Here is a 25,188-nt window from a genome sequence, read left to right as displayed (position 1 = left end):
TAAGATTGTCTGTAATGCAACAATTTTGGTAACTTTCCCTAAGAGCTCATTTATATTTATTAGTGAGCATAGTGGTGATATGTGCATTTGGCTTCCTTTTTGGCCTGCTGAACTTGCTGGAGAGTTGAAAATTAATGATTGATAAGGTGATAAAATGAAGAATAGAAGGATAAAACCTGAGATATAAAAGCCACATAAGAGAAATAAAGTTTGGAAGAAGCTACTTTGCTTTTAATTGAAACATAAATTTGAGGAACAGGATTATGAGATTTCATTTCAACAAATGCGTATGGGGGTGAGTTTTAAGAGTCACAAGCACTGGATATTGACCCATTCTGGTGTGATATGGCCCATTGTGAAAAGATGTATTTAAGTAATCTCAGAGCAGTACGGTTCAAAGGGGATAACAGTCTGTAATGCAAAGCCTTATACTATGGGTAAAACAGGTTAAAGCAAGCACCACCTTATTAATCTCTTTGCACATTAACAGATGATGCTGTATGAAGTTTGCATTTGTCTACCCTTCAGTTTGGTGTGTCCTCCCGTAGAGCAGGAAAGAGGACTGTCTCTCCAGATCTGAGGCAGTTTGGGACAGAGCAGCACCAGTTAATTTGTCTACGTGGCAACTGGTAGGACAAGACTGCATGGGCTATTCCCAGGGGTACTCCTGACTTTCTGGTCCATATTCAACAGTGGGGAGATGTGGACAGTCTTCTTAAATGGTCAATACTTTGTTTCCTCAGATTGTGGAATCCTACCTTACACTTCCACTTACCTGTTTTCATTTAATGACTTAAAAGAAGATAATAGGTTAGCTTCTTTTCCCGTTGTTTCTCCTCCTGGCCCCTTTCAGACTCTTCCATGCCAGTATACTCACCTATTCCCAGCTGGAAGGGATGACGCAATCCATTTGCACATGTGATAAACTACCAGAAGCAGACCATTCTTTTAAATGACTGAGACAGGGAAGACCAGCGAAAGAGAAAAAAGAAAAGAGGAAGGTATGTCCCAGAGACCCAGTATAATAATAGGATCAGTAGAGTATGAGTTCCTTTCACACAGCATTTACACAGGAAAGCAATACTTTCTTTTTCTCAGTGGTCTATTGAAGACCCTTGCTCAGATTTAACTATTTAACTGCACATTCCCTAGCTGAATCCAATGAGAATCTAGTAAAGTGAATCAGCTGGCCTTAAATGGAAACAGAAAAGGATTTATAGAAGTATTTTTTTACTGCAGGAAGCATTATTCAGCATTATATAACTAAGGATACAAAAATCTACAGATGACTCTTGATTTTACAGTGAGCCTACCTTTCATGAGCCTATCTTAATATTGTGAGAATTAAAAATAATTAAATTTCTAAATTTCTTTTTAAATTTTGTCTTCTGATTCTTGAGGTTCAACTTTTTATATAGTTTTTTTTTTTTTTTTTTTTTTTTTCCAGCACTGTAGGCTACAGAACACTTTAGACATAAATACACTTTACTTTTTCAATATTTAAATGGGTTAGGGACCCTGTCTTGCAAGAAGGCACCAGTCTCAAAATGTAGAGATCATAAGTTACATAACTGAGTCATTAAATATATTTTAATTTCAAAAGAAGGAAGAAGTGGTAGGAGGAATAAGTCGAAGAGAAACTTCATCAGCTCTTCCCTGCACTGCCAGACATGCTCTTTTCTAACTTCACATTGTAAGTGTACTATAGTAAACAGCCTCAGATTGACTTGGAGTTATCAGTCTGTTGCACACCAACAATAACACTGAAGGAATGACATAGTGCTGTTATCAGCCGCTTAAAGCCTCCAGATCTAAAATGTGCATTTGTCCTCAGGTTTTTACAGAAAGCAGGGTGTAGTTAGCTAGTTTGCATATCACACTTGGCTTAGTGGTAAATAAGAAATGCAAAGCTTTTGTGATATAAACTTATCACCTTTAGGAACATTTTTCATTTTTATTTAATACCCAGTGAAATATTCTGAGTTTCCATGCACAGTAGTATTCTGTTGAAACTTCTATTATTCTGAAAACTTAAAAGGTATACACTATTTTTTTGAAGGCAGAATATGATATTCTGATCTAGGCTTGCTGTTGTCATTTTTATAACCATACAATAGGAGCCGAAAAACAGCCATTGAAACTTCCTCACAAAGACATTGCCTTGCAGACAGAAGTACTGCTATTAAACCAAAGTTGAACTATGGAAAACAACTTTTCCATGCAAGAAGTCCCCACAAACCAGTAAATGTGTAAGAAACAGTGCCTTGTTTTTATACTTTGCGGAGTTAATGCAAGCCTCCGCACCCTGGGAACAGTCTCTTCTAAAATATCTGAGTCATTCATTAGGTGACTAGGGTTGTCCTTGGTCTTTCTCCTGCCCCTAAAAAATCATTGGGCCTTCATAGGATAACAAGTGCATAGTGCCATCATGCAGAGTTTGAGAGGAAAGAGGAAGAGCTTGGTTTGGCAGATAGCAGTACAGACAGCAAAACACTTCTACAAATGAGGGACAACAGAATTTTGGGAAAACAAATGTAAAAATAACTTTTCTGCCCTTATTTAATGCTGACTTTTACCAGTGAGGTCATGTCTGAAGTTGTATAGTCAAGTTCATGTGGTACAGTGCCATCTGAACATTGCTCTAATGCTTCCTGATCCAAACTGCATATTGGTATGGTTTTCATATTGACTTAAGCTTGGACTTTGTGCATCTGTACATTCTGCTACCCTAGATGCAGCCCAAGACAGTTTTGAATACTCTCAGTTTTAAACTCTCCTTATTCTTTACCAACTCAAAAAGGAGAAGGTGAATATGATCATCCTTAATCAGCCATGAATATGAGGACTATATACCAGCAACAGAAGTCTCTATTGAGCACTCCAGTTCTTTGCCAAAATGCTATATTGCTGCACAATGTCTAAGAGTGTTGCTTAAAAACAGAATAACTACGTACATGTAGAAAAAAGATTAAATAAAAGTATTCACTCTCTCTTTCACCTTTTGCAAAACACCAGTTTAAACCAGACAAGAAACATGTATTTTTAGTAGTTTCAAAGTGTCCATATCAAATTGCTTTTTGTTAAACTAATTGGTTTCTACAGATTACTCTAAGGAATTAGATAAATTATTTAATGTTCAAAACAGGAATCTTCTCTGAAAATGAAATGGAATTCTCAGTATCTAATAATAAAACAAAGCACCAAGCTAAAATAACCTTGAAATAAACATGCAATTAGGCCCATACTTCATACAGTCTTTTAATATAAGAACAGTAACCATTAAATTTTGCTCTTAGCCTAATTATTTACATTTCTTCCATTGTTTTCACATTGATGCTATGTCACTTGGTATAGCAGAGATTCTTCCTGTTAACACATTTTAAGGGAAATGAGTCCATCTCCTTTTGCCGAAAACATGTTTTCAGTAAAGATAGCAACTTACTGCACAAAATAAATAGCTGCTTAGAACTGAAGTTGAAGGTTCTTTGCATTTGTGCTTATGGAATACAGACATTTTTGGCAGTTAGGTAGGACCGTGCAAATACTCTCAAATAATAAGTAATGCAAAATGAGCAATCTGCTTTAACACAATTCAGTCCAATGTAGTTTGTATTTCTCTTTTGTTTGAGGTATATGACTGAAATTTTATTTTAACCTCATCTTTTTCATACTGCACTTACAGAGCAGCAAAATTTTGTTCCAAGCCATAGCTACTACTCCAAGATTGTAATAAAGAGGAAATCCTGTTAGAAGGAACTTGGTATATGATTCTATAAACAACTGCAATTGAAATAAGCCTGGAAGCTGTCAATAAACAAACAGGTTTAAATAGCTTTGCCTGTTTACTGCTTTTAAAAGTCCAATCCTTACTCTCTAACATACAAAACTTTTAGCCATTGGGTGAGGTCAAAATAGAGCACTTCATCAGGATAATCCCAACATGTTACAGACAACAGCACCTCTCACATGACACCACACTCAAAATGCTTGAAACAAACCTGGAAGACATAGATATTCTTTCATTTTAATTAAAAAATAGGCAACCATGTCCTAGGACAAGGTACCATGTGGACAAGGTACATAATCAATTAACACATTATAAAGGAGTGTGTACAAGGCCATATCACTATATCACCTGGTAAACACCAAGAACAGAGACTGCAAAGCTCACATTCCAAAGAAACAGTTTTTGCTAAGTATATGCAGCTCTTTTGTACTTATTGACACATTAAAACTTTTAGGATTAATAAACAGTATCAATCTTAAAAACAGAAGAAAACAACAAACAAAATTCCAGCTTCTACACATAGACCTCTAAGTCTCTTCTCATATGAATTTCAAAAGGAAGATCATAAACTGAACCAAAGACAATCTTATCTGAGGAAGGTCACAGAAAGGATTTGGTAATATATTTTGTTCCATGAGAGCTTTGCTGGGTACAATTTCTTACAGGGTCTCTAATAGAGAACACAACCTGCAAGCAGATGCAATGCAAATCGACACCAGACAAGTGCTCTTCTTTTTACTAAGAAAAGGCATGCAGACCATGAAGTATTCTGGTGGCATATTTTAACATGTCTTTAATGGAGCCAGGGAAATTTACAGTTCTGTCCAGCACTCTGGTTCTGTATAGTTCCGAAGGTTCCTTGAGAAAATTTCCTAACACAGGATTGTCACCCTCTCAAGTGTTGCAAAAGATTTTATAACAGAGAGCATGAAAATATGCTCTCTGTCACATGAGCACAGGGGTGAGTGCTACTGCATACAAGTGAATGCCTGATAGAAATAAAATATTCTACTCAAATTAAGAAATGTCCTAAGTAATAGTCCAAGAGACTTCTCATTTAACTTTGCAGAATATTTCACTACTGGATTAATAGAGAGTATGACTTAGCAAATCAAACTTTTTAGACTGCAAGAACTGAGTTAAAACAGTGAGTAAAAAGAGAAACTGTTATTCAACCTCCACCAGTCATTAATTAGCATGTTTTCTAAAAGGTACACAAACAGGACATATTTCTACAAAGGGACAAGACCACTTTTTAGTCTAATTCTAAAATGAGAACTCAGTGCATGCAAAGCATGATGCATCAACTTGATAAACAGTTTCCAAATGTACAAAATTTGTCTTTATCTATTCATCACATCTTCTTGACTTAAGTAGGAATGAACCTAACTACATGATTAGTTCTGATCTCTCTTCATACACCTGTTCAGATAAATACAGGCACTGTGAAAATGTTAGTGGAACATACTTTCAAGATCAGCTGAATATCTGTCCTGGTTCCATCAAGGATGGTTAATTTTGTACCTGATAGCTGGTATGGTGCTGTGTTTTGGATTTAGGATGAGAATAATGCTAATAACACACTGATGTTTTAGTTGATGCAGAGCAGTGCATACACTGAGTCAAGGACTTTTCAGGTTCTCACACCACCCTGCCAGCAAGGAGGCTGGCGGTACAGCAGGAGCTGGGAAGGGACAGAACCAGGACAGCTGACCCAGACTTGCCAAAGGGTATTCTATACAATATTGCATCATGCTGAGGAATTTATATGTGGTGGCTGGCTTGAGTTGGGCATTGAGCAGGGACTGCTGCCCAATGATGCCTGATGGGGTAGGCATTGGTCAGTGGGCGGTGAGCTATTGCATCACTTGTTTTGTGCATATTATTATTATTATTACTATTATTATTATTTTCTTCCTTCTCTGTCCCAAAAAACTGTCTTTATCTCAACCCACAAGCTCCCACAACCTTTTTTTTTTTTTTTTTTTTTTTTTTTTTTTTTTTATCCCGATTCTCTCCCCCATCCTACTGCAGGGGGGAGGGTGAGTCAATGGCTGCATGGTGCTTCGCTGCTGGCCGTGTTAAACCACAACAATATCTTAACAGAACTTTTCCATCCAACTCAATGCATTCTGATCAGCCACTGATTGATGTATGGTCAACGACGTATGTATCATGATCAGATACAGAACTGAACTTTAAGGTGACAGAGGAGAGGACACACTAATATGCCTCAGAATAAATCTGATATCAAACTATAAACTACAACAGGCAAGGGTGCTTTTTCTCTAGCAGTCATTCCCATAGCCAAATCTTTATGCAAGAAAGCTTTTCTTAGAAATGCAGTAACACAGACACATAAAGAAGCCTAAACAAAAAGTAAAGCTTTCATCAGTACCTTCCAGTAAAGCAATAAAAAGCAGTCTTATTCAACTGTTGTCTTAAAATTTTCAGACTATGTCAGGCTGTGCATAGCCAAATTTAGATCCTCCAGATATTCCTCCAAATTTGCAGGGTAATTTTAATTTTACAGTGTAAAGAGAGAAATGGGCTAAGACTTGGAAAAGTGACTTGCAGATTTGGATACATCAGGATTTGTATGACCAAACTGAGACATCTTTGATCTTTAATACAACTGAGAAGGATGGAAGGAGGATCAAGAGATAAACTGGCTGGACAAAGGTCAAGAACTCCAGAAACTAGAAGTTATTAATGATGTTGGCAGGGGGCATTTCTGTGACAGAATAAAATAAACTGTGCTGAAATTGAGGTAGATTTGATTGTTAAAAAGAGAGCTCTTGCCTGAACTTGGCGCAAAAAAATAGGGAAAAGGAACAGTATCAAGGAAGTATACTTGTCCCTAAACATGAATGATGGCATGATGTCTCTGAACATGAACATCAAGCAAGTGTCCTGCAAATCTGTCCTGCTAAATGCACATTGTCTGTGCTAACAAAAGAAGATAACCTGTTAGTTCAGGATACCACAGAACAAGATTCCTCATTCATGATGCTCCAAAACCTCCTTTCATCCTACTTGAGTGTCAAAGCACAGCAAAAGCCAAATAAAGATAGAGCAGAAGGGTGAAACATGGGACAGTGCTTTAAAAATAGAGACAAAAGAGACAAGGAATATGGAGCAGACTGTGTACAAGACAATCACTGCAGCAAAGGCGTCAACAGAATTTATGTATGAAAAGTCAAACATGTTGCAATAAACATGAGTTTATATATTCCTCTATAAATAAATCAGATCCAAAGGTAAAATAGAAAAAATGATGTAAAAGAAAAGTATGTTTGATATCCTTCCCTGTCAATACTGCCTCAAAGGGCAGATCCACTATGAGAATCATGTGACACAAAGAAATTACCAAAACAGCAGGAGTAAAGGATAAGGTGAGGCCTGTAGATTAATCTCAAGTGTTGTGGAAGAATAATGAGCAAAAATGAGAAACAAAGTGACATGAATTCAACAAGGTTTATATAAAATACTTCACATTAAGATTCAGCATAAAGTGGAGGAATGACAGAAAAATTATGTGTAGTTCCTGGGATTTCTAAGATAGCTATTAGCCAATCCCAGGGCATAAAATTTGTGCTGGAACTCTAGATGCTGAAAGTAGGATGATATAACGACTAATCAAGGAGGTCTAGTTTTGCAGAAAAGCTCAACACTGCTCATAACTACTGCTGACCCGGACTTTTTGTCTCAGCAGCCATGCCAAAGCTTTGGACTAGGAAAGTTTATAAATAAAATTTAGATGACAGATTTAAAATAAAATCAATTAGATTATTTAGGAATTACTTTACCTGTCATCTTTGGAAGAGTTCGTGTAGCAGACTGATTTGTTTCCACTATCTTTTCCTCTCTCTTTGGAAAAAGCTGATTAATTTTTGAGAACCTAGTCTCAAGGGTGGTCCATTACTATATGCAGAAATCAAACAATCGTGGCAGATGGCCTCCATAGATGTACACCTGACTAAAAACAAATATAAAAATGAAGAGTACAAGAGGTAGAAGCAGGGATACTGTCTAAGTGTGCAAGAAAAGAGTTTTGAGGGATATGAAGCTCAAAGGGATGTGAAAGGCAATGAAAAAGGCTTCTAAAAGTAGATCAGCAGCAAATGGAAGACTGGGAAAAGTCTGTAACTGTCTCTAAATGTGGCAGGGGCTCTCATGATGAAGACATGGAAAAGGCTGACTTAGTGCCTTCTTCACCTCATTTGTTATAGGACAGATAAGCCTTCAGGAATCCTGAGTCTCTGAGATCAAAGGGAATGTCTGCAGAAAGGAAGACTTACCACTGGTGGAGAAGGATCACGTTTGGGAACACTTAAACAACCTAGGCATATACAAGTATGTATACAAAAGTATTAGTGTCCAATGCAAAGCAACAAAGACAGTGAATGGGCTAGAGGGGTAGACATATGCAGAGTGACTGAGGTCACTTGTTTTGTTCAGTCTAGAGAAGAGGAGGCTGAGTGGGTAGTGGCCTACAACTTCTTCCTAAGGGGGAGTGGAGGAGGAGGCACTGATCTCATCTCTCTAGTGATCAGTGATAGGACCTGAGGGAAGAGCATGAACTTGCATTAGGGGAGGTTCAGGCTGGATATTAGGAAAAGGTTCTGCACCAAGAGGATGGTCAGGCACTGGAACAGGCTCCTGAGGGCAGTGGTCATGGCACCAAGCCTACCAGAGTTCAAGAAGCATTTGGGCAGTGCTCTCAGACGTATGGTTTGATTTTGGGGTGGTCCTGTGTGGAGCCAAGAATTGGACTTGATGATCTTTGTGGGTCTCTTCCAACTCGGGATATGCTATGATTCTATTCATGCAGTGGATGAGGATCCATGGGGGATCCATAGGATGCCCCCAGGAGCACTGAGGGAGCTGGCCCATGTGATTGCAAGGCCACACTCAACTATCTTTTAGCAGTCATGGCTACTGGGAGAGGCTCTTGAGGACTGTGCGAAGGGAAAGGTCACCCCTGTCATCAAGATCAGTAAGAAGGACTACCTGCAGAACTATAGGCAAATGCAATGAATAGCTCTTGAAATCCTTTCCAAATCCAAGGACAAGAAGGTGACTGGAAGTTATAATCATAGATTTATGAAAGAGAACTGGCTTAACAATCTGAAAGCATTTTACGATGAAATGATGAGCTTGGTGGATAAAAGAAAAGTGCTGGAGGTTGTTTACCTCAACCTCAGTAAGGTTTTCATGACTATCTCTCATAACATCCTCACTTACAAACTGATGAAGAACACATTAGATAAGTGCACACTGATAGACTGAAAAGCGTCTGAACTGCTAGCCTCAAAGGATTGTGCTCAGTAGCCCAGAGTCCAGGAAGAGGCAAGTCACTAGTAGTTTAGCCACAGGTGGATACAATAATAGGGTCAATATTTTTTAACCCATTCATGAATGGTCTGGGCAATGGCCCAGAGTGCACCCTAAGTGATCTAAAGATGATCCAAAACAAGGAGTGGTTAATATATCAGCCATTCAGAGGGGCCTCAGTAGGCTGGAGAAATAGGTCTATAGCAATCTCACAAAGTTCAACAACAGGAAATACAAAGGCCTGCACCTGGGTAGGAAAAAACTGTCAGCACCGGTACATGGTAGGAGCTGATGGGCTGGAAGCTGATCTGCAAAGAAGGATCTGGGGGATTAGGGGGACAAGCTGGCCATAAGCAAGCAATGTGCCCTTGGAGTAAAGAAAACCAAGGCTTGCTTGGCTGCATTAGGGTGGGTGTTGCCAGCAGTGGAATGTAACCTCTGCTCAGCCCTTGTGAGACACATTTGGAATCCTGTGAACAGATGTAGACCCCCAAGTACACGAGAGAATGTACATACTAGTGTGACTCCAGCACAGAGCTAGAAAGGTGATGAAGGGAGCTGTACATCTGACCATTAAGGAGCTGGTGAGAGAGCTGGGATTGTTCAGCTTGAAGAGAAGGCCCAGGGAGATCTTATAGATGTATCTAAACGTCTGATGGGAGGACATGAAGAAAATGGAGGTGAACTCTTCTCAGCTGTGTCCAGTGATGAGGAAAGAGGCAACAACCACAAACTGAAATAAGGGAAATTCTGTTTCACATTTTTTACTATGAGGATAGTTGAACACTGGAGTAGATTGCCTATAGAGTCTCCATACTTGGTGATATTCAAAACCTGTCTCTACCTGTCCCTGCGCAACCAGCTCTCACTGATCCTAGTTTGAGCAAAGGCATTGAACTAAACTATCCCCAGAGGTGCCTGCCATCAAACATTTTGTGATTCTGTGAAAACTGATAAAATGGTAAAAAGAATAATAATAATAAAAAATCAATAGCTTTAGCTTACTTCACATTACCTTGAGACAAATTAGTGTAATCTGTTTTGTAATTGCATATTGTTTTACAGCAGTAGAAGAAAGCTTATTTTGTCTCTGTACTCTGCCAAGACAGTGTTTTTAGTGCAATAATATTAGCTGTGACTTTTGAAGTCACAGACATTCAGCAAAACTGGCATTTAAAAGAAGAATCTGTACAAGAAGAACATGCCACTATATCTAAACCCTCCTGAACCCTATTTAAGTAGACAGCTTTAATATTTAACACCAATTTCATTCTCTACTTGTTCATTTCTACCATCACTGCAGCTCAGTTTTAAAGTTAACTGAGGTAATAGCACTGTAGAGACAGTAAAGCTGAAGTCTGGAAGATACTTTCAAAAACACAGTCCTACAGAACAAATACCTAAAAGTGTGCTAGGTAATGGAAGCTAGCAAAGTCAAACAAGTAAGGCATGCGCAACAAGCCTACACCTTCTGTTACATTTCCACCATCATGAAAGTAAAATTCATAAATGAATGAGTTACTTTTTGCACTCGCTTTGATCAGGTATTTGTGGCTGAAGCAGACATGGTACAGAACCCAATTTCCACATATCGAGAGGCTCTGTGACATTACTGGTGACAGCAGTTTGCCCTGTCTGTGCTCCTCTGTGTCTTAGACAGTGTGATGGCATGAAATCCTGCTCAGGTGTGGGAATCACACTGTTAATTTCAGTTTTAGCAGTCTTGTTTTGCAATGTATAACTACACCAATGTCCCAACAAAGAAAATGAGTGCTGTCATTTAAAATAATATTTTCTAGTACTAATAGAGAAGAAAGACAGTGTAAGAGTTTGTTGCTGTATTACATCATATAACTCTATGACACTAGACCCAAGGGCTTACCATTTAAATGAAGAGGACAGGGAAATGAGGGAGAAGGAGACAGTGGAGAGAGGAGAACACAGATGCAATGAATATATCTGTTCTGATAACTCATTTAAATGTTGGTGATGAATTTTCAGTCCTTTCAGAGGGCTTGTGACATATGTGATTATGGAATTAACATCAAAACAAAGAAGAAAGTGAAAAGGTGCTAGAATAGTGAGTGAGAAATTGTAATATAGAAAGCAGTATAATGCTGATATCTGAATCTCTCCTCATAGGTTTGGTTGACTTTCTGAAGCCACAGTGTAGGGCCAAACAAAGTTCAGCATTATACTGATACATATTTAGTGGTGGTTATAGAATGTGTGTCCTCAGAGATCAATTTCTAACATCAGATGCAAAGGCTACAGGCTGAAGTATCAAGTGTTTCAGCAGCATAGTTTGCATTTGCAGTTCTGGTTGTTGGTTTGGAAGACTGATAGCAGCTAATTGTTTCGTGGCAGAATAGCCCCTGAAAACAACCCATGGCTGTTCCTTCCCCATGAACTGTTTGACTTTTGTTCTCTCTGACAAATCAGCAAACCATGTTAAAAAAATCCAAAACTACTAGTATAATCAACTGCTAAGAACTGGTCTGAAATAATTGAAATCACAAACCAGTGCGCCTGGTACGGCCCACTGACTACTACCCGCTACTGGTCTTTCAGGCTGGTAGCGATGAAGTAGCAACGAGAAGTCCGAAGGCGATCAAAAGAGACTTTAGGGATTTGGGGCGACTACTTAGATCAGGGGCGCAGGTTGTGTTTGCCTCTGTCCTTCCAATAGGGGGGATCGAAGCTGAAAGGCATGCTGTTCACATAAACTCGTGGCTTCGAGACTGGTGTGACCGGCAGAATTTTGGGTTCTTTGATCACGGGAAGGTCTATGCTACACCGGGCCTGATGGCACCGGTTGGGATGCGCCTCTCTCGAAGAGGGGTAAGGATCTTTGGTCAGGAGTTGGCAGGGCTGATAGATAGGGCTTTAAACTAGAGTCGAAGGGGGAAGGGGCTAAAACCAGGCACGCTGGTGAAGACCTAAGGGATGGTACGCTAGAATCAGAGGGGCTGTGTGCCAATGAGGTCCTTCGGTCAGATCCACAAGGTGCTGAGTGTAAGGAGACGCACCTGAAGTGCTTCTACACGAACGCATGCAGTATGAGGAATAAAATGGATGAGCTAGAAGTCCTGGTCCAGTTCCGCAACTACGACATCATCGGCATAAGCGAAACCTGGTGGGATGAGTCCTGTGACTGGGGTGTTGCGATAGATGGTTACAGGCTCTTCAGGAGGGACAGGCAGGGTAGGCGAGGTGGTGGGGTGGCGATGTATGTGAAGCAGGGGCTGGACTGTGTGGAACTTCAGGTCGGCAATGGCAAAGTTGAGAGCCTCTGGGTAAGGATCAAGGGACAAACGAATAAAGGGGATTTCGCTGTGGGAGTCTATTACAGACCACCTGGCCAGGACGATTGCACCGATAAATTATTCTTTACAGAACTAAGAGAGGCCTCGAGATTAACTCCCCTTGTCCTTATGGGGGACTTCAACTTGCCAGACGTTAACTGGGAGTGCCACATGGCTGACATGAGCAAGTCCAGGAGGTTCATGAAGCACCTAGATGATAACTTCTCGGTGCAGGTGCTAACGGAGCCAACTAGGAAAGGTGCCCTCCTAGACCTGTTGCTAGAAAACAGAGAGGGTCTGGTGGGAGATGTGGTGATTGGTGGCCGCCTCGGTCATAGCGACCATGAAGTGGTTGAGTTCAAAATTTACAGTGACAGAAGGAAAAGTGCCACCAAAACCTCATCCCTAGATATGGGGAAAGCGGACTTCAGGCTGCTCAGGGAACTAGTCAGCAAGGTCCCCTGGGAAACTGCTCTTGAAGGCCTCGATGTCCACCAGTGCTGGTCATTCTTTAAGTGATGCCTCCTAGAAGCACAAGATCAGGCAATTCCTAAATATCGCAAGTCAGGCAGGCGGGGCAGGAGGCCGGCGTGGCTGACCAGGAACATTCTAATGGAGATTAGGCGGAAACAGAGAGTGTTTCGCTACTGGAAGGAGGGCCAGGTGTCATGGAAAGAATACAGGGATGCTGTTCGTGTTTGTAGGGAGAAAGTTCATGTGGCCAAAGCACACCTAGAGTTGAAGCTGGCTGTGTCTGTGAGAGAAAATAAAAAGGTTTTTTTTTTTAGATATGTGAATGGAAAAAGGAGAACTAAAGAATACATAGGGCCGCTCCTTGATAGGGAAGGTCTCCTCACAGACAATGACATAGGCAAAGCAGAGACGCTTAGCGCCTTCTTTGCCTCTGTCTTCAATGCCAATGATGGGCTTCGGGACCCAGGGTGCCCTGAGCTGGAGGACCGGGACGGTGGGGATGACAAACTCCCAACCGCCCCTGAACATGTGCGGGATTTGCTACTCCACCTGGATCCCTACAAGTCCATGGGTCCGGATGGGATTCATCCCCGGGTGCTGAAAGAGCTGGTGGACATCATCGCGGAACCTCTCTCAATTATTTTTCAACGATCCTGGGAATTTGGAGAGGTCCCGGTAGACTGGAAGCTGGCAAATGTTGTGCCGATTTTCAAGAAGGGTCAGAAAGAAGACCCTAGCAATTACAGGCCTGTCAGTCTCACATCAGTGCCTGGTAAAATCATGGAGAAGATGGTTCTCGAACTTATTGAGGCGCACCTGGGGGACAAAGCAGTCATTGGTCCCAGCCAGCATGGGTTTGTGAAGGGTAGGTCCTGCCTGACTAACCTGATTTCCTTTTATGATAAGATCACCCGTATGGTGGACCAAGGGAAACCAGCTGATGTGATTTTTTTGGACTTCAGCAAGGCTTTTGACACGGTTTCCCATAGGATCCTACTGGACAAAATGTCCACCATACAGCTAAATAAAAACATCATACGATGGGTGAGCAATTGGCTAACGGGCAGGGCCCAAAGGGTTATGGTAAATGGGGCTGCGTCAGGCTGGCGGGCAGTCACCAGTGGGGTCCCTCAAGGCTCCATTTTAGGGCCAGTACTTTTCAATATTTTTATAAACGATCTGGATTTAGGAATAGAAGGTATTTTGAGCAAGTTTGCTGATGACACCAAACTTGGAGGAGTTGTGGACTCGAATGAGGGTGGAAAGACCTTGCAGAGGGATCTAGATAGGTTGGAGAGCTGGGCGATCACCAACCGCATGAAGTTCAATAATAGCAAGTGCCGGGTCCTGCACCTGGGACAGCGAAACCCTGGCTGCACGTACAGACTGGGCGATGAGACGCTGGAGAGCAGCCTAGAAGAGAGGGATCTGGGGGTCATGGTAGACAGCAAGTTGAATATGAGCCAGCAGTGTGCCCTGGCAGCCAGGAGGGCCAACCGTGTCCTGGGGTGCATCAAGCACGGCATCGCTAGTAGGTCAAGGGAGGTGATTGTCCCACTCTACTCTGTGCTGGTGCGGCCTCACCTCGAGTACTGTGTGCAGTTCTGGGCACCACAGTATAAAAAGGACATGAAACTGTTGGAGAGTGTCCAGAGGAGGGCTACGAAGATGGTGAAAGGCCTGGAGGGGAAGACGTACGAAGAACGGCTGAGGTCACTGGGCCTGTTCAGCCTGGAGAAGAGGAGGCTGAGGGGAGACCTCATCACAGTCTACAACTTCCTCGTAAGGGGGTGTCGAGAGGCAGGAGACCTTTTCTCCATTAACACCAGTGACAGGACCCGCGGGAACGGGGTTAAGCTGAGGCAGGGGAAATTTAGGCTTGACATCAGGAGGGGGTTCTTCACAGAGAGGGTGGTTGCACACTGGAACAGGCTCCCCAGGGAAGTGGTCACTGCACCGAGCCTGTCTGAATTTAAGAAGAGATTGGACTGTGCACTTAGTCACATGGTCTGAACTTTTGGGTAGACCTGTGCAGTGTCAAGAGTTGGACTTGATGATCCTTAAGGATCCCTTCCAACTCAGGATATTCTATGATTCTATGATTCTATGAAATGTTGTCAGATGTTAATCTGCAGATAAGAGCACCATGACAACTTGTTGGAATGAATTAGCCAGCAATACGGGGGACAAGAACTTTTCGTTTCTGACTGGAACTCCTGCATGGAAAGTGGTACTACTGACTGACTTCCTGATTGACTAACATCCCTGACTATTACTGCTTGTTGGTTCACTTCCTGTTGATGGAATGCAATTGGCCAGTTTTGCAATGGCCCGTTTGGTTTGCATCACAGGAGCTGTCCATTGCTCTGAACATGAGCAGCAGCTGAAGCGGGTCGTGAACAAAGTTTATTATTGCAACAGCTCTGACACAACCTGGTTCCATCAAGCTACTGCAAGAACAATAGTTCTGAACTCTGATAATGTTGATGGGTCTATTGGAAGCCACAAGGAAACATATGTACAAAAAAGCGGGGATATCTTTGCCAGTGAATCTAGTGTGGGCTGCAGGAAACAGGGACTCCTCAAATGTTCTTTCAGGCCTTGAAGGGTGCAAGACTGTGAAAAAACATACCTGTCAGATAACAGGAAAATAGAATAAACCCTGAAGAGTTCATTGAATTGTTCTCTAACTGTATTCATATGGCTTTCTAATCTCTCTAGCCTCCCATTCACAGAGCACAAGAAAACATAAACATGCATGGAGAGCACCAACAATCATGAAATCAAGTTCTAAAAACAGAATATTTTTGGTTTCAAAAATCACTGCATTTTTCTTTGCTATTTCCTGCATTTGTAGAAATTCATCTCTTCATTTTTTTCCTCTGTGGTCTTGGATGTATAGAGCCTCCTTTTATATAGAAAGGAAAACAGAAATTCTAAAATAATGATCCAGTTCCAGGAACTGAAGCTTTGATACAAATTATGTCAAAACTTAAGGTTCAATAAAGAAAGGTTTAACAAAATTGTGAAGAGACTGCATTTTTTTCTTCCGTTTTCAGGCCTCATAAACTAAGAATGGAAGTTACAAAACAGAACACAACGTATCACCCATGAATCAGTTAAATCTCTTCCACTCAGTTAAGAGTGGTGAGATATATGGCCTGTGATCAACTTGCCATGGTCAACCAAAAGGACATAATATATATGCCATCTCTTCCACACAGAGAAAAAAAAAATCAATAATTTGTAAACATACAACTAAAACCAACTCATTTTTAACCTTCTTTCAATATAACTACAAACAATAGCACAAAATATATTCAGATCAAGTAATTTTGTTACTGAAAGTATAAATGACTTACCTTAAGACTTAATGGGTTAAAGTCCAGGAGATGATCACTGCACCTTTGAAAATAAAATTCACCTATTAAAACTTCTACAATTAAGTTATCTAAGAACAAAAAGTCCTATTATCCGAAATCTTTTGGTTAGATACATAGGTTGCAAGGTTCTTCAGTACCAAGCAGCATGCCCCTTTCTGACTTAGAGCTACCTTGAAGAGATGAGTGTAATTTATTCAGTTCCTCGGTTCCTCTTTTGAAGTATCCAAGAAGGAGGTTCACAGTAATGTACACTCCTGCCCACCTCAGCCTCCCAACCTTCATCTCATTTTGTATTACAAAGCCTAGCAAGAAATATTACTAAAGCAACTATTTTATGAAGCAAGAATCAAGAATATTTTGTACTCCCTCTGCAGCACTGGTTACTGCGGCAGCAGTAACAGTTAACAAACACTGTTCAAAAATAAATACCAATCTCGCAGATGACAGAAAATAACATACCTAGCGCCAACCTCTTACTCAGCTTTTTTGGAATCAAGGGGAACATAACGACTGAATTTCTCCTGGTTTGCCAATGCTCATGTCAGCACATTGGACAAAGCACTGTAGCCAGAGCACTGGGAGCAGCTTATTTTGCAAAGGAACACCTTGATGAGTCTTCTCACATTCTAACTTCTGCCATTTGGACATATTTGAATGGCACCACGATTCTCTCATACTCTATCATGTAAGAATCTCTGGAGAAGATTATTTGCTCTTTTATATATAGTGATTTCAGAAAAGTGATAGCTATTTATAACATCTGAGGATCCTACCGCTTGAGTTCAAGACACCTAACCCCTCTTGCTAAACAGACAATTCTGCTGTATTTTTTGAGACACCACAAAGAAGCTTTACTTCCCTGATAGCCTGTCCTTGCCATCCCTGAATTGCATGCACATGCATCTTATACACACATGTACCCCAACTCCCCTTCTCCCCCCCAGCCATCCCCCCTATATATGAGCATTGGCATAGGTATATATATTTCAAATAATTACTGAAAATATTTGTTTACTTTCCACACCCTTGACAATTTCTTAAATCATGAAGCTTTGTACTTGCTGTGTCCAGTTTTGTGGAAGTATGAAATTACCTTTCATCCCTGAAATATAAGAGATTTGTAGTCCAATTACTATACTGCTATTCTACTACAAAGCTTGCCTTATTATAATACAAATAGTTCAACTATTCAACTCATCTTAATTTCACAGGTTTAACTGCACTATAGCAAAATGCACAGGTTATGGGGATCATCCAAGATATTGCATTTAGGTTCACCTCATTAAAAGACCTTTGTAGGAACTGTCACAGCAATATAAGAATCAAAGTAATCTCATCTTAACAGTTGTTGCTTTATTGGCCACCACAAATAAAAGTGTATTTCCCCATCTTCATCAACCTGACTTCCAATTCCCTTGCGGGGGGCCAAAAGACAATCCAAAACGCATGCATACTGAATCTGGTCAGATAAAGAACATTTGCAAATTTGTACCATGAGTAATTCAAGATTAATCTTCCCTAAAATTCTAGCTCCTACCTTACACCATTCCCAAGCCTCCTGAAATTTTCAGTTTATTAGATTAGGAACTTACAGAGCTGATCTTGAATAGAATGAATTTCCTAAGTAGCTAACACAAAAATAAATCATATTATTTGTGTCTCAGAAAAAGGTTTACTATAGATGAATTCTGATTTTCAGTATAGCAAAATGGCATTCTTCTCCTTAAGTGTATACTTCTGTGTACACATACACATACTGATATTTATTTAAGTTTAAAGACACTGCAACTTCTGACAATTTCAACTGCATTGACATGCAGATAAGGAGAAAATTCGGACAACTACTTTTGCAGAAAACAAAACAAAACAAAACAAAAACCAAAACTTTCCAAATTTCATAATGCTTTATGAAGTTTTTTGTTTTAGCAAAAGAAGCAAACAAAAACAGAATAACAACAAAAAAATGCTGATTTGTATTAATCAGATTAATATTTTATCAGAATCAAATGCAATAATGTGAGGGAAGTGCATCTTCCTTCTGAGTGGAACAAAGAGAATAAAAGGAGTGATTTTGGAAAACATAATGGGAGTTGTTGCTCAATGGTAAAAAAAAAAAAAAAAAAAAAAAAATTACCCTCCTTAAGGCAAGGACAACAATGAAAGGTAGAAAGCACTCACAGAATACAAGTTTTTAGCTGTAGAATAGAATATATGTCTTAAAATATATTGTCATAGAATCTATGTTCTATATGTCATAGAATACATGTATATGTCTTAAACTACCGTCTCATAAACTGAGCAGATAAGTATGCTTAGTCATGCTTCTTCCAGTACTGTGCACATTACAGACTTATTTTGTCTGTTTGTATCGTAGTACTGTTTGTATTCCCAAACAGATCTATATCAACTCTTTTGCCTTTTTTTTTTTTTCCCCCAAAATAACTACTCCTAGTTCAATATAGTATCTACAAAATGTATTTCAAGCCTTCAGAACTAATGTTGTAATGGTAGTTTAGATTCCTCAGCTGATCTAGCACCTAGAGCTAAAAAAATGCCAATTTTATTTGCATCCAATTAAAGTCAATGGATATAATGTTTACCACTGACCTCAGAAGTCCTGGTTGTGTAGCTCCTATTGTTTTATTTTTGACAATAATCAATTTCTCGTTTATACAATCACATTGCAGTCAGTGTTATCAAATATAATAATCACTGATGTGAAATTATCTGGCATCCTTCAGTGATGGCTATACTTGATTCCACTAAGGCACGTGGCTCACTAAAATTAATGTATCATCTGAAATATTTATGATTCCAAAAAAAAAACAGACCTTACGTACACTTGGAACAGAACAATCTCACAACAGACTAACATGCTTCATGACCTAGACAATTTATTTTGTCTCAATAATTAATTAATTATCTTTCTGTCACAATTTATTCAAACACAAAAATTAAAGTCCTGATTTGTAAAACCAACATATATATATAATATAAATATAAATATATATATATATATAAACATACATATATAAACACCTATATCAGGTGAGAGGATTAATTTACTCTGAGGAACTCTGTTCTTACTGTATCACTAGATTTTCCTCTGCCTGTTAATAATGAGCAAATACTTCTTTGAAGCAGAATAATGTCAATGATGGAGTTGAGACAGCTTATTCTTAGTGGCAGAATGATGAGCACAAAATCAGTTTTGCTGAATCATAAAGCATCCAAATATGACTATTTGGTTGTTTAAAGCTTTTACAGACCTCATCTGTCTGAACAAAAAACATCAGAGGAAGACCTGGCTCAGGTGTATGGTTTTTGAGTTTCTATCCAAATGATTCAATGGCTTCAAAAAACTGAGATATGGAGAAAAATAAATCCTCTGCCTCCCCTCCCCCCCAAAACAAAACAAAACAAAACCACACACCCAAAACAAATAAATAACAACAAAATAAATTCCAAACAAAACAAAAACAATAGAACAATAAAAAAAAAAAAAAAATAAAACACAAGTTATAGTTATACCCATCTAGTGTTCCCATCCTTTACAGAAGACTCTTCATATTTTGTTATTCCCCCCCACACACACACACAAAAATTTGCCATTTTCCTGACCCTCTGGAAACCTAGAAAATGTGGTTAATTTCAAGAGTATTTACTATTGTAATATTCATACGCCCAGTAGAAACTTGCAAGTGAGCAGTTAAAAACAAGGACTCTGTCTGCAGCATTGACTGGATGGTGAACGTGACATTTCATAGAATCATAGGGTGCTTGGGGTTGTAAAGGACCTGTAATGATCACCTATCATAGAATCACAGAATGGTTTGGGTTGGAAGGTACCTTAGGATCATCTAGTTCCAACACCCCTGCTATGGACAGGGATACCTCCCACTAGATCAGGTTGCCCGGGGCTTCTCTCATCCAGAGTGAAGAATACCTCTAATCTAAACCTCTTTTAGTTTAAAACCATTCCACCCTTGTTCTTTCATTATCTACCTGAGTAAATAGTTGTTCTCCATCTTTATTATGGAGATGTTTCAAGATGTTTGTATAAAGATGTAACTTTATTATCAGCCCTCTTTAATTTCCAGCCCTCTGGAAATGGACTGATACTACTCCAAGTTACAACATAAAACCGTTTTTTCTTTGATGATACAGCTCTTAGCATTTTGGTGCAAACTACCAAGCAGGTCTCCACTGGGATTTTCTGGGAATACTTATTAAACACTTTGGATTGAAATGCCTGGTACAAAAACAAAGTACTATGTACAAAGTCCTATTTTGTATACTAGAAGGATAATATGAATTTCATTTAACATAATCTATAAATCTTGTTTTCTACTTTGAAAACAATGGAGAATCACCCAGTCAGAAAGAGACGGCTCAGTGGTTTATAAAAATAAATTTCCTTAACTGTAAACAATTAGCAATGTAATAATGAAGGCACAGTTCTCACAATAACTAACGGATAATTACTGAGCTTGTTTTGTGACTGATGAAGAAAGATTCTGAAAGGAAATTTAATCACTGATTTCTTATCATATAGTTAGATGCCAAATGAGATCACATAATTACAGCTGAATGAATTTCTGTCCTCAGATTATATATAATCATGTCTAGCATGCTGATTACAAAAGCAAGAAAGAACAGAATCTTGGGAGCTTATTTTGTGGACTAACAATGGAGATTTACTTTTGGCATGCAAGAGAAGGTACAGCTCCAGGAAGAAGAAAAATATTTAATCCCAAACAATTATTCAGCATCCACAGGAAAATTTTGCAGGAAGCTAAAATATGCATTGCCAAAATCATGTTTGTCAGGAATCAACTTCATCACAACCACAGAAGGTATGCATTCATAGCAGGATGTGCTAAAGGAAGGAACATAACCAGCAGATCCTCATCCTGCTCACAGCTCATCCCTTTCCTTATTGTCCTGCTTTAAATAGCATTAGCTCCTTATTTTTCTCTACCCATCACCTTCTTTCTTGATGGCTTAGTCTCATACTTCACTGACTACTACTTTTCACATTTTTAAGATCTTTGAAGTGATACTATCATTATCTGCAGACATCCATTTACTGACATGAGGTTGAGAACAATGCCAGTAACATGTCACTACTGAATAGAACAAGAAAAATTCTGCATTCATTTACTATCTTAAAATATTACATCCTTCTCCAAGAAAATTGACCAGACTAAGTCTCTGGTATGTTACAGATGGATTTGTATTGAGTTAATTAACAGCATTAATATAGAAAAGCCAAGACTTGCATTAATGTAGGCGACTTTGTGTTTAAATCAAGATAATGAACCTTATATAACATGAAAAAAGCACCAATAATATTAGCAAACAATGAAACAAATGGAGCCCATAAGAATCAGAGTACCCATTATGAAATTCAGTCCTTTATCAAAACATGGTATGTCATTGTGAACAATTATGGGAAAGGAATATATTAGAAGAAAGACTGAAATTTCACGTAATTTCACTTAAAGGGCAACTTTGTCCCCAGCAGAGTCACAGAAGAATGAAGTATCGAATACCATGAAGTCTCTTTTGTTGTCCAGATTCTGCACAGTGCAAGTGTGAGTGTTTTAGCACTCAGACACCTTCTTTGCATGGATACCAGGGCATTGCAGGAACCTGATAGTAATGGGTTAAGGGAGCATCAGGGCCACAGGACAGGCTGAATGTGCTTCATATAGACTAGGAGCGTCCCCCCGTAGTTCTTCATAAAAAGTACACAGGAGCTTGCAAGAAAGTCTGAGACTGAAGTGGTATGTGTATGAAGGAGCTGCACTGGGTAGAAAATGCTTTTCTACCTTCTGCTCTCAGTACACAGTCAAGATCTCATTGCTAGAATAAAACCTGCACTATGCTGTGCAGTTGAAACTCTGCTTATGAGGGCATCTGCTTTCTTCTATTTTGGCTTTTAAGTAAGATAAAAGCCAAACCAATTTCTGGAGCTTTTTCCTTATGCAGTATTGTAGGCAATACATGAATGACATCTGCTATCAAGCCTGTCTTATACCACTTCTTGTCTAAAAAACATGCTGAAATAAGTGTGTGGCCAAAAACGCAATTAACAAAAGGTTATTTGAAGTTGCATGTTATAGCAATTCCCTACTGAACTTTAATTTACACCTTCTGCTAACAGCTCTCAGCAGGCCAATTTAAATTGTTCAAAAGGAAGCTCCTGTAGCTTTTTCACTTCCTTTAGTATATCACCCCAGAATTCTCGCCATTTGCATTACTTGCACTGGCTATCCAACAACCAACTCCTGTGTGACTGGAGGTGAAATAAAATCAGCTATAAATGTTGCAAACACAAAGACAGTTATAGTTATTATACTGTTCTCAGAAGGAGACACTCCTCTTACTAATTTTCATCATTTGAGGGGTAAGTTTGTTGTCAGCAAACCTTCCAAGAGCACTTGTTTCTGGGACAACTTTGCTATTTCTTCTGTGCAAGTACTGTCAGAAACACATCCTGCTTAGTTACACTGTGAAGCAGAGCCTGACAGGCACCAATACATATTTTGAGATTGTAACAACCACTAAATTTGCCTGTGATAAGACTGTACAGTAAGTCTGTATCTCCTCACACAACTGAAAAACAAAACCAAAAATGAACAGACAGAAAAACCCTGATCGATAAGGTGCACCTGCCTTGAGAGTTATTAAAACAGGAGAAAGACAATGCCCTCCAGCAGTTGGTTATGAAAACAACTGTTTTGGTAGTGTTTATCAGCGTGCAGCAGGACTAATGTTCCAATCATCCTTTCCAAAGTACACAAAAAGCGATTATGCGAACAATAACTCTGCTGTTCTCATGATTTCTGGAAACCTTAGTCACTGAAAACAGTTTAGAAAGAGCTAAGTTTCAAATCCTTTTCCCAGCAAAGAGCTCAACTAATGGATGAAAACAACATCAGAAAAAAAAAAAGAAAAAAAAACAACACATTGTCAGCCTTCTACCTGTGTTCCTTCAGGGTTGGTTCAAACAGGTATTATTAGCAAAATCATTTGCAAAGACTACTGGGGAATTATAAGCCTATTCAACAACAGTTTCCAGGTTCCATGGTTTGCTTTTCATTCCACTTTAGAATGAAATCTTAAGCTGTTTGAAGATTTATTTATTTATTTATTTACTTTCAGAGCATCTCTTAGGTCTGTATTGAGTACAGGCTGGAATTTTGCTGCATGTGTTAATCATCAGAATGATAGCTGGTATGACAGCCTCCACGCACATAGCTTAAAGCCATCTGACTGAGTAGCTTTCCCGACTCATTTAGTCTCTCCACCTCTGATCTCTCCACATCAACACTGAGGGATATGAATACGGGCCACTCATGTCTAAGCAGTTTACTTCTACTCAATTTTGGACCATCTCAATGGGGTTGGATTCATCCTAATATAGCTGCTGAAGGAGCAGGAATAATTCATAATAGCTTTTTGCCTAAGAGGGTATAAGTAAGAGTACCTCTACTGAAGGCAATTTAGACTAGCTGAAAATATAGCTAAGATTTTTAATGTGAATTACTCAGAGATCCCAGAAGAAAAAGGAGTAAGTGTTTACTGTCCTGACAACCTGCCAGTTTCATATACAATCATGAATGCTTACCTATTCCCTGTTATTCATATGTATTCATATATCTGCAAATACCCTATTAATTCATGAGAAACACACATATAAGCTTTTTCCTGCAAGGAGAGAGATAATGTGAAGTTATACAATGTTAGGAAAGACTGCAGCAGGCAAACTGACCTAAAATTAGGAACCAAGCTATTTTTACTTACTGTCCTCATTTAGTGCTTAATATTACTGTATTCTTGCAGGAAACAAGTCATTTTACAATCAATGTGTTTTACTGAGCGCAAAACTGAGACTTAATGCATGTGAATCTCAGCTGTTTCTTCTCATTCAACTTGGACCAAAACATGTTTTTCCTTCCCTCAACACCATTCTAATAAAAGGTTACCTTGCTGAGCTTCTGGACAGCTTCTTCATGATGGGGCATTATGTTCACATAGGGAGAAGAAATCCCACTTAGTTCCTGTATATTCTCTTACTGAGGAAGATTTGGGGCAGGGGCATTTAAAAATTAATGTGTAGGCAGATATCTTTATAGAAAGGATGCATTTTTTTATGGTTTGGAAAGAGGAGCCGGTCAGATAATCCTATTTTCTAGCTGATTCTTAGAAGGGATCACATGGGTCTCTTAAAATGGGGTTATAAGAGAGACCAACCTACTGCTCTGTCCTTTACTGAGGATTTATCAGCAGCCAAGCCATTGATTTGAATCCCAGGCAACCTAAATCTGGATTGATGTCCCTGCCTGACCCAACTCCAAATCAAGTAAAGCATGCACAGATGCCAAAGTCAGACTCCACATTTTCATTGTTATCTAAATTAAAAGTGCTATTTGAAAGCAAATTTGCCCATTTTGAATAACAAGGAGTGTCTACTTTCAGAAGAGTAAGTAAAACTAACAACCTTTCATCCCTGTATTCCTAAGAGGAAACACTGCAATAAAAATAATCACAGAATCACAGAATGGTCATTTGTCAGGACAGGATGCCTGTCCTCATAGGAGGTGTTCCAGTCCCTTCATCATCCTTGTGGCCGTTTGTTGGAATCTCTCCATTATGTCCACATCTTTTCTACACTGGAAAGCCCATGACTGGAGCCAGCACTCCAGGTGCAGCCTCACCAGTGCTGAGTAGAGGTGAAGAATCACTTCCCTCCACCTGCTGGCAGTGCTCTGCCTAATGCAGAGCTGCATATTGTTAGGCTACTTTGCAGCATGGTCACTTTGCTCTCTCTTGTTCAATTTGCTGCACACCAGGACTCCTGGGTCCTTTCCTGCCAAATTGCTGCCAAAATGGG

General features: G+C 39.5%; 1 protein-coding gene across 5 annotated transcripts in view; it reads right to left on the bottom strand.

Annotated features, from left to right (window-relative positions):
• LINGO2 (leucine rich repeat and Ig domain containing 2) overlaps positions 1-25,188 on the bottom strand; it is a 558,918-nt gene that overhangs the window by 160,740 nt on the left and 372,990 nt on the right. Inside the window, exons 1-2 of one of the 5 annotated variants that reach the window (XM_032206182.1) lie at positions 17,302-17,351; positions 16,266-16,308 (exon numbers count right to left, since the gene is read on the bottom strand). The exons of 3 other annotated variants lie outside the window; for them this stretch is intronic. The gene's annotated coding sequence lies outside the window, so the exon portion shown is untranslated. Of the gene's footprint in view, positions 1-16,265; positions 16,309-17,301; positions 17,352-25,188 lie in introns of those variants that run through there. One more of the 5 variants, XM_032206181.1, reaches the window with a different exon arrangement.

Source organism: Aythya fuligula, chromosome Z (assembly GCF_009819795.1).
Source record: "Aythya fuligula isolate bAytFul2 chromosome Z, bAytFul2.pri, whole genome shotgun sequence".
NCBI classification, from domain to species: Eukaryota; Metazoa; Chordata; class Aves; order Anseriformes; family Anatidae; genus Aythya; species Aythya fuligula.
Note: the sequence above shows the minus strand (reverse complement) of the source record. Positions and strands in the feature narration are given on the sequence as shown.